Below are 7,755 nucleotides of genomic sequence, written 5' to 3'. Positions count from 1 at the left end.
GATTTTTCTGAGTTCCTGGATATTTCTGGAATACTTTTCATTTTTTCTCATATCTCTAATTGGTAAGTGCTATGTTAATTTAAATTAGTTTCCTTTTAAGGACAGTTGACATATTTTAAGGAGAATGAGGTAAAAATAAAATGCTGTTCTATGTTATATTTCTCTTTTAATCTTTATAATACCCGTTCTGGAGTTATTGCTCCTATTCACAGCTGACGACAGTGTGACTCAGTGGTATTAAACCATTTGCCCAAAGTTATCTTGTTATTAACTGGCTGATTCAGAATTTAAATTCTAGTTCTGATTCTGAAGATTTTTCCATGCTTCTAGGACACCTCATGAAAATAATTGCTGTCAGTGTCAAAGCAAGAGCCTTATAAAGTTGAACTCTCCAGTCCATTCCTTGTCAAACATCTTTTAAACTAAAATCAGAGTTCTTTATGACTTTTATGAATTTCTCTGGATTAGAAGTCCCTCAGTGTTCTGATCCAAAGTAAAATTTCAGTCCTCTATAACTGCACATTAGTTATTTCCCAGTTATTCCCTCTCTTGATGGTCTGTCCATGTGAGAGAACTTCCTTTGGAGTAATAGCCTCTGTTGACTAAAAGAAATGATGCACAACATGAGAGCTGTAAATTCAATTTTATCTGAAGCTTGCTGAGGAGTATGCTTCCCTGGTAACACAGCCCGGGAGACAGCCTCTCAGACAGCTGCAAGGAACTGTTCTGAAAAGGTTGGATCTCTAATTGAGAGACTACTGAAACACACATAAATAAAAGGGGGAGAAAAAATGAATTCATATCGAGTAGGCGAGGTTCAACAGGCAAATGGACAGGGTAGTGGAGAGGGGAGGGCAGGTAGTAGGACTGAAGAATTATTAACATATTGGTGATCCTGTAAATCAATGAAATCTTGAGAATGGCTGAAACTACCTGAGACTGTAGTATTGAGAGTGTAGAGAAGATGGCCAAAGAAGTAAACGTAATACCAACACTTAAAAGATGAAGAGCCCATGAAGGAGAATAGATTACTTGGTTCATGAGTGAAAAGAAAATACGATAACCCGCTGAGCATTTTAAGAAGGAAGTACAAAACTGCAAAAAGGTAAAATAAGTTAAAGGCTAAAAGTTAGCCACTGGATTTAGCCATTAGATCCCTAGAGACCTTAGCAAGAGTCATTGGAGGGCTGTTACCTAAACCTGACTGCACGGAGCTGACAGGTAAATGGGAAATATGAATTTTGCTCATAGATTACTCTTCTGAAATGTGGAGATAAAGAAAATAATCAAAATATGGTGGTAGAAAAATTAATCAAATTGAAAGAAGTCGTAAATAGAAAGAAAATGAGGAAAGAAAAAATATATCACCGATTAGCAATGTACTAGCTAGACATAGAAGGCAATGGCACCCCACTCCAGTACCCTTGCCTGGAAAATCCCATGGATGGAGGAGCCTGGTGGGCTGCGGTCCATGGGGTCACTAAGAGTCGGACACGACTGAGCGACTTCACTTTCACTTTTCACTTTCATGCACTGGAGAAGGAAATGGCAACCCACTCCAGTGTTCTTGCCTGGAGAACCCCAGGGACGGGGGAGCCTGGTGGGCTGCCGTCTATGGGGTCGCACAGAGTCGGACACGAATGAAGCGACTTAGCAGTAGCAGCAGCTAGACATAGGAGGCCATGAGATCACAGTCAAGTTTGTAGGGAAAGCCCTGTATGAGGGAAGGGATTAACCCATCTGATAGATTGGACAAAATGACATAGCATAGTGTATTAGATTGCTAAGGGTGCCATACCAAAGTGCCACATACTGTGTGACTTAAACAATTGAAATTTATTTCCTCACAATTCTGGAAGCTAGAAGTCTGAGATCAAGGTGTAGACAGGGTCATTTTCTTCTGAAACCTCTCTCCTTGGCTTATGAAATACCATCTTCTCCCAATATCCTCACATGGTCTTCCCTCTGTACACATATATTTCCAAATTGCTTCTCTGTATAAAGATACCAGAAATGATCTCATTTTAGCTAAATTACTTCCTAAGACCCTATCTCCAAATACAGTCACATTCTGTGGTATTAATACCAAGGATTAGGAATTCAACACATGAACTTTCAGGGGACACAATTCAGCCTACAACACATGGGTGCATACATTTAATAATTAAAGGAGAAAAAAATCAGAATATCTAGCCAAGCTTTTTTTTTTTTTTTTCTTTTTTTTTTCTAGCCAAGCTTTTAACACACATTTTATTACACATGCTTCTAAAGTACAGGTTTATTGATACGAATCAAATAAGCAGAAAACTGTGGAAAGTGGCTTATTAGTCAGTTTGGACGGCTTTAACCAAGTACCTTAGACTGGTATTTATTCCTCACAGTTCTGGAGACTGGAAGTCCAAAATCAGAATGCCAGCATGGTCAGGGTAGGTTCTGGTGAGACTTATCTTCCTGATTTAAATCTTCTTCTTGTGTCCACACATGGCAGAGCATGCAAGAAAGTCTCTGTCTCTTGCTCTTTAACTAAAGGCAGTAGTACCATTAACGAGAGCTCCACCATCATGACCTAATTCCTTTCGAAAGATCTCACCTCCATGTATCATCACCTTGGAAATTAGGACTTCAGGATATGGATTTGGTGGTTGGGGAGACACAAGCATTCAGTCCAGAATATAGGTACTACAAAAGAATATTCAATATAAAGTGTTAGCATTTATAGGACTGCTGAAACCTCTGTTCTATTTTAAACCATATTTTCAAATCTACTTTCTGACATGGAGATCAGTTGTCATTTAGGTGGTGTTTTATGGAACATGGTGTTGAATCATTGACAAGTTGCTTTTTAGTTGTAAGGTGAAATACTGAAATATTCTGCTACATTTGAAGAACTGTCTCTTCCACTTATATCATCTTAAGAAACAACTAACAGCCATCATTGGAAATTAAAAGAAAGAAAAACTAGCAGCTATGACAAAGAATGTATATTTGATCCTCTATATGTATCTAGGGACTGGGGAATTTAGTAGAATTAGAAGGCAGAGAATTTTAAAGGAGTGGTAATACATAATTGTATCAAGAATGAGTCTATGCACACAATCGTAGAGGGTAGTGTTTTACAAAAAAGACTGAGTTGGTCAAGTAAATAAATTTTGCAATATTTGCTTTTTTCTATTATTTATATTAAATGTTTCAAATGAAATGTTTCTTTATTGTCACAGATCTCTAAGAACTGTGTAAACTTGGTTCTAAAATTCATTTCATTGAAGTCATTTAAGCCACTAACTTAAGCTTTGCTAAGAAATTCCTAGAAGAAATCCTGTGCCCTGTAAATATTAGGGGTAGAAAATAAGCAATTAAAAATTGTTAGTAATCAAAGCAAAATTCAAACCATTTAGAATAGACAAGGTACTAAACTCTTTTTTATCTTTTTAAATCAACAATATATTTCTTAAATCCACTAGAACTTTCACTCCATGAAGACAGAGATTTTATCTATTTATTTTACTACTAATTCTGATTGCTAGAACAGTTCTTGGCACCCAATAATCATTAATTACTCAATAAATATTAGTTAAATGGATGTTCCCAAAGCAAATGGAGCTACTGGGCATTGGATTAGAATGAATATGTGTATGTTGTGCTCTGCCTTATCGCTCAGTCGTGTCCAGCTCTTTGTGACCCTGTGGACTGTAGCCCTCCAGGCTCCTCTGTCCATGGGATTCTCTAGGCAAGAATACTGGAGTGGGTTGCCATGCCTTCCTCCAGGGGATCTTCCTGATCCATGGATGGAACTCCAAGTCTCTTATGTCTTCTAGCACCACCTGGGAAACCCATATGTTGGCTCAGATGGTAAAGAATTCACCTGCAATGTAGGAGACTGGGTTTGATCCCTGGGTGGGGAAAATTTCCTGGAGAAGAGAATGGCTACACACTGCAGTATCCTTGCCTGGAGAATCCCATGGACAGAGGAGTGTGACAGGCTACAGTTCATGGGTTACAACGAGTCAGACATGACTGAACACACATACACACACCCGTGTGTGTGTGTGTGTGTGTGTGTGTGTATAGTAGTGACTTGGAATTATCAATGTAATCATTAATTTATTCTGAAAGCAATCGTGTCTTAGTGCTGGGATATAGGAGAGTTTCTTCCTCTATACAGTGGTACCAGGTTGCATTTTTTCATCTTTAATAATTGGGATTTTGTCTGCCTACTTGTTTTATCCCTTTCTAGATTATTAGATATCAATCAACATTCCTGAATTAAATAACAGGTGTATATTTGGAGAACAAAGATGACCAGATTCAGTTTTCTATGCTATTGTTTAAGAAAATAGTTTGGTATTTTCTGTTTGTTTTGTATCTTTTCCCAAAGACACAAAGGTGTTTTTTTTTTCTTATAAATTTGTAGATTTTATGCATTTGAAAAAATGAGGGACAGAAAAAAACCTTCTTTTTCCTTATATTTCTACAAACAAATGAAGCTATTTTAAAGCATTTGAATATGATTAGCATAAAAAGGAGTTGGATTTACGATGCTTGTTCTCTTTATGAACTCACACATTATCCTTGTTTTGATCAAATACATTTTATGCAAAAAGTAATAACTGGACATAAAAGTACCGAGAAAATGTTGTCTTCTCAACCCATAAAAGGCTTATTTCTTTATTGACAAGTGTTTTAATTTGGTACAATTCTGTTCACAAAAATGAAAATCCATGCATGAAATTATAGTGATGAATTGGGTAATTTTTAAAACATCAATTCATTTTCACATATTTTAAACACCAGTGAATGCTGCCTAATTCAGTCACAGTGTAATGTCTCCCTCCTCATAGACTTATTCCAGAAAATTTATACTTAAGAGATCACAAACATATACTGTGATCAGGATAACACTAAGGTATTAATTATGCCTCAGTGAAAAAGAAATTGTCAATAAAATAAAATGAAATTATTAGACTCAAGAAAAAATAAGTAGCGATTGTTTTCTAAAAAATTTAAAAACAAATTTTTGTGCAAAACATGCAATGTCAAATTCAAACTTTAAAATATTTTAAATCAATTTTAGTGCTTGACTCTTATTTTGCAAGAGATTTGCTGTTTTTAAAAATTAAAGTGCCTTCATAATGGAGTTAAAAACTATGAATTTGTTTCTTTTTTGTTTCTTTATATTTCATCAATGTCACTTTTCTGGTTTTCCAGAAGGCAAGTGATTTTATTGTTTTTTTAGCAGAATATAATTTTAATTTAGGCAATTTAGAATATCTATTCCAAACTGAACTAATTAATAGCTTATGAGGGAAAAGTACTTCTATGTATCTATATACTGTACTTGAATTATTTGTCGTGTTGTTCAGTTGCTCTGTCATATCCTACTCTCTGCGACTTCATGAATTTCAGCATGCCAGGCTTCCTTGTCTTTCACTATCTCCCAGAGTTTGCTCAGACTCATGTCCATTGAGTTGCTGATGCTATCCAACCATCTAGCTCATCCTCTGTCCTCTGCCCCCTTCTCCTCCTGCCTTCAATCTTTCCCAGCATCATGGTATTTTTCAATGAATTGGCACTTCATGTCAGGTGCCCAAAATGCTGGAGCTTCAGAATTATTTTACTATTATACAATTTTACATGTAAAGAAAATGAAAAACAGGTGCAGTAAAAGGAAAAAATTTCCCTTAATTACATAGTTTTTAAGTGATAGACCCTTTATTCTAAGAAAGACTATCTGATTCCAGAGATCATGTGTGAACTACCACATTACTGAATATAATCTGGCAACACAATTGGCACAAGAAGTGGGCTAAGCATATGTCACCATAAATGTCTATTAAGACATCCTTTATCTCTCAAGAAACTGAGAATCTAAACCTCAGACTCATGTAATATTTCATGTTAATCTGTAATGACCTTGAGTGTGAGTTTCTCAGTTGTGTCCAACTCTTTGCAACCCCATGGACTCTATGTAGCCCACCAGGCTCCTCTGTCCTTAGGGATTCTCCAGGCAAGAATACTGGAGTGGGTTTCCATGTCCTCCTCCTGTGGATCTTCCCAACCCAGGGATCAAAACCAGGTCTCCTACATTGCCAGTAGATTCTTTACCCTCTGAGGCACAAGGGAAGCCCCTGTAATGACCTTCAGTTCAGTTCATTCGCTCAGTCGTGTCTGACTCCTTGCGACCCCATGAATCGCAGCACACCAGGCCTCCCTGTCCATCACCAACTCCCGGAGTTTACTCAAACTCATGCCCATCGAGTCAGTGATGCCATCCAGCCATCTCATCCTCTGTCATCCCCTTCTCCTCCTGCCCCCAATCCCTCCCAGCATCAGGGTCTTTTCCAATGAGTCAACCCTTCGCATCAGGTGGCCAAAGTATTGGAGTTTCAGCTTCAGCATCAGTCCTTCCAATGAACACCCAGGACTGATCTCCTTTAGGATGGACAGGTTGGATCTCCTTGCAGTCCAAGGGACTCTCAAGAGTCTTCTCCAGCACCACAGTTCAAAAGCATCAATTCTTCGGCACTCAGCTTTCTTCACAGTCTAGCTCTCACATCCATACATGACCACTGGGAAAATCACAGCCTTGACTAGACGGACCTTTGTTGGCAACGTAACGTCTGCTTTTTAATATGCTGTCTAGGTTGGTCATAACTTTCCTTCAAAGCAATCGCTAATAATTATGCATTTCAGATAGTGCTGGATTAATATCCTCATTTTACAAATGAAGTAACTGGGTCTCAGAATGATCATTTGATCAACAATGGCCAAATGATTAATACAGAGTAGAATTAGAGTAGGAGACTCAGGACCCCTCAGGACAGTTCTCTTTCCAGTTCACCCCACTAGTGGGTCAAAATCCCACTGGTTCCCTGTGCTGGGAACCACTCATACACTCTGACCTGAGTTTCTTTCCAGATAGCAGTAGATTGTTTTTCTTTTGATAAGTGCTTCTGTAGTTTATTTGTAAAATTAGGAAAAATTGTAAATATATGTAAGAATAAGGACTTGACACATTAACAATTAAAGAGAAAATTTTGATTTCTGCAGTTGCTTGATACAGATTTATGTGCATTCAATCAGAAAGCCTGTCTGAAAAACAGAAAGTTTTATTTTTAGATAGATATATGAAGAAATAAATGTCATAATACTAACATTTGTCTCATACACTCATTTTTCCAAGCTGAAATATTAGTTTTCTGTCATATAGAACAGACCATATTCACCAGGTCAGTCTGTAAATAGTGAAAATGAAACCCATAACACACTGTGGGCATTGGAAAGATGGCATAAGTGTAGCCCCAGCTGAATGGCTGTAAGGTGAAGGAGAAAGGATGGGGTGAAAGAAGGAAGGAATAAATTCATGGTAGTTAGTGCACAGTGCTTATCTCAAAGATTGGAACCCTGATGTGTTAATATTTTCTAACTGAGCCCTAAAAGAGAAAGGTCCACAGGAAGAACAGGCAGGAACTCCTTTACTGAAAAACAGCTAACTTGTGGGTCACAAGTAGTGCTAATTTTGTCTTGGTGAGGTGGTGCTAGTGTTAAAGAGCCCACATGCCAATGCAGAAGACATAAATGACTTGGGTTCCATCCCTGGATCAGGAAGATCCCCTGGAGAAGGGCATGGCAATCCACTCCAGTGTTCTTGCCTGGAGAATCCCATGGACAGAGGATCCTGGCGGGCTACAATCCATGGGGTCACAAAGAGTAGGGCGCAACCGAAGCAGCTTGGCATACACATATATATTCATTCTA

The sequence above is a fragment of the Muntiacus reevesi genome, chromosome 16 (assembly GCF_963930625.1).
Source record: "Muntiacus reevesi chromosome 16, mMunRee1.1, whole genome shotgun sequence".
Lineage (NCBI taxonomy): Eukaryota > Metazoa > Chordata > Mammalia > Artiodactyla > Cervidae > Muntiacus > Muntiacus reevesi.
Note: the sequence above shows the minus strand (reverse complement) of the source record.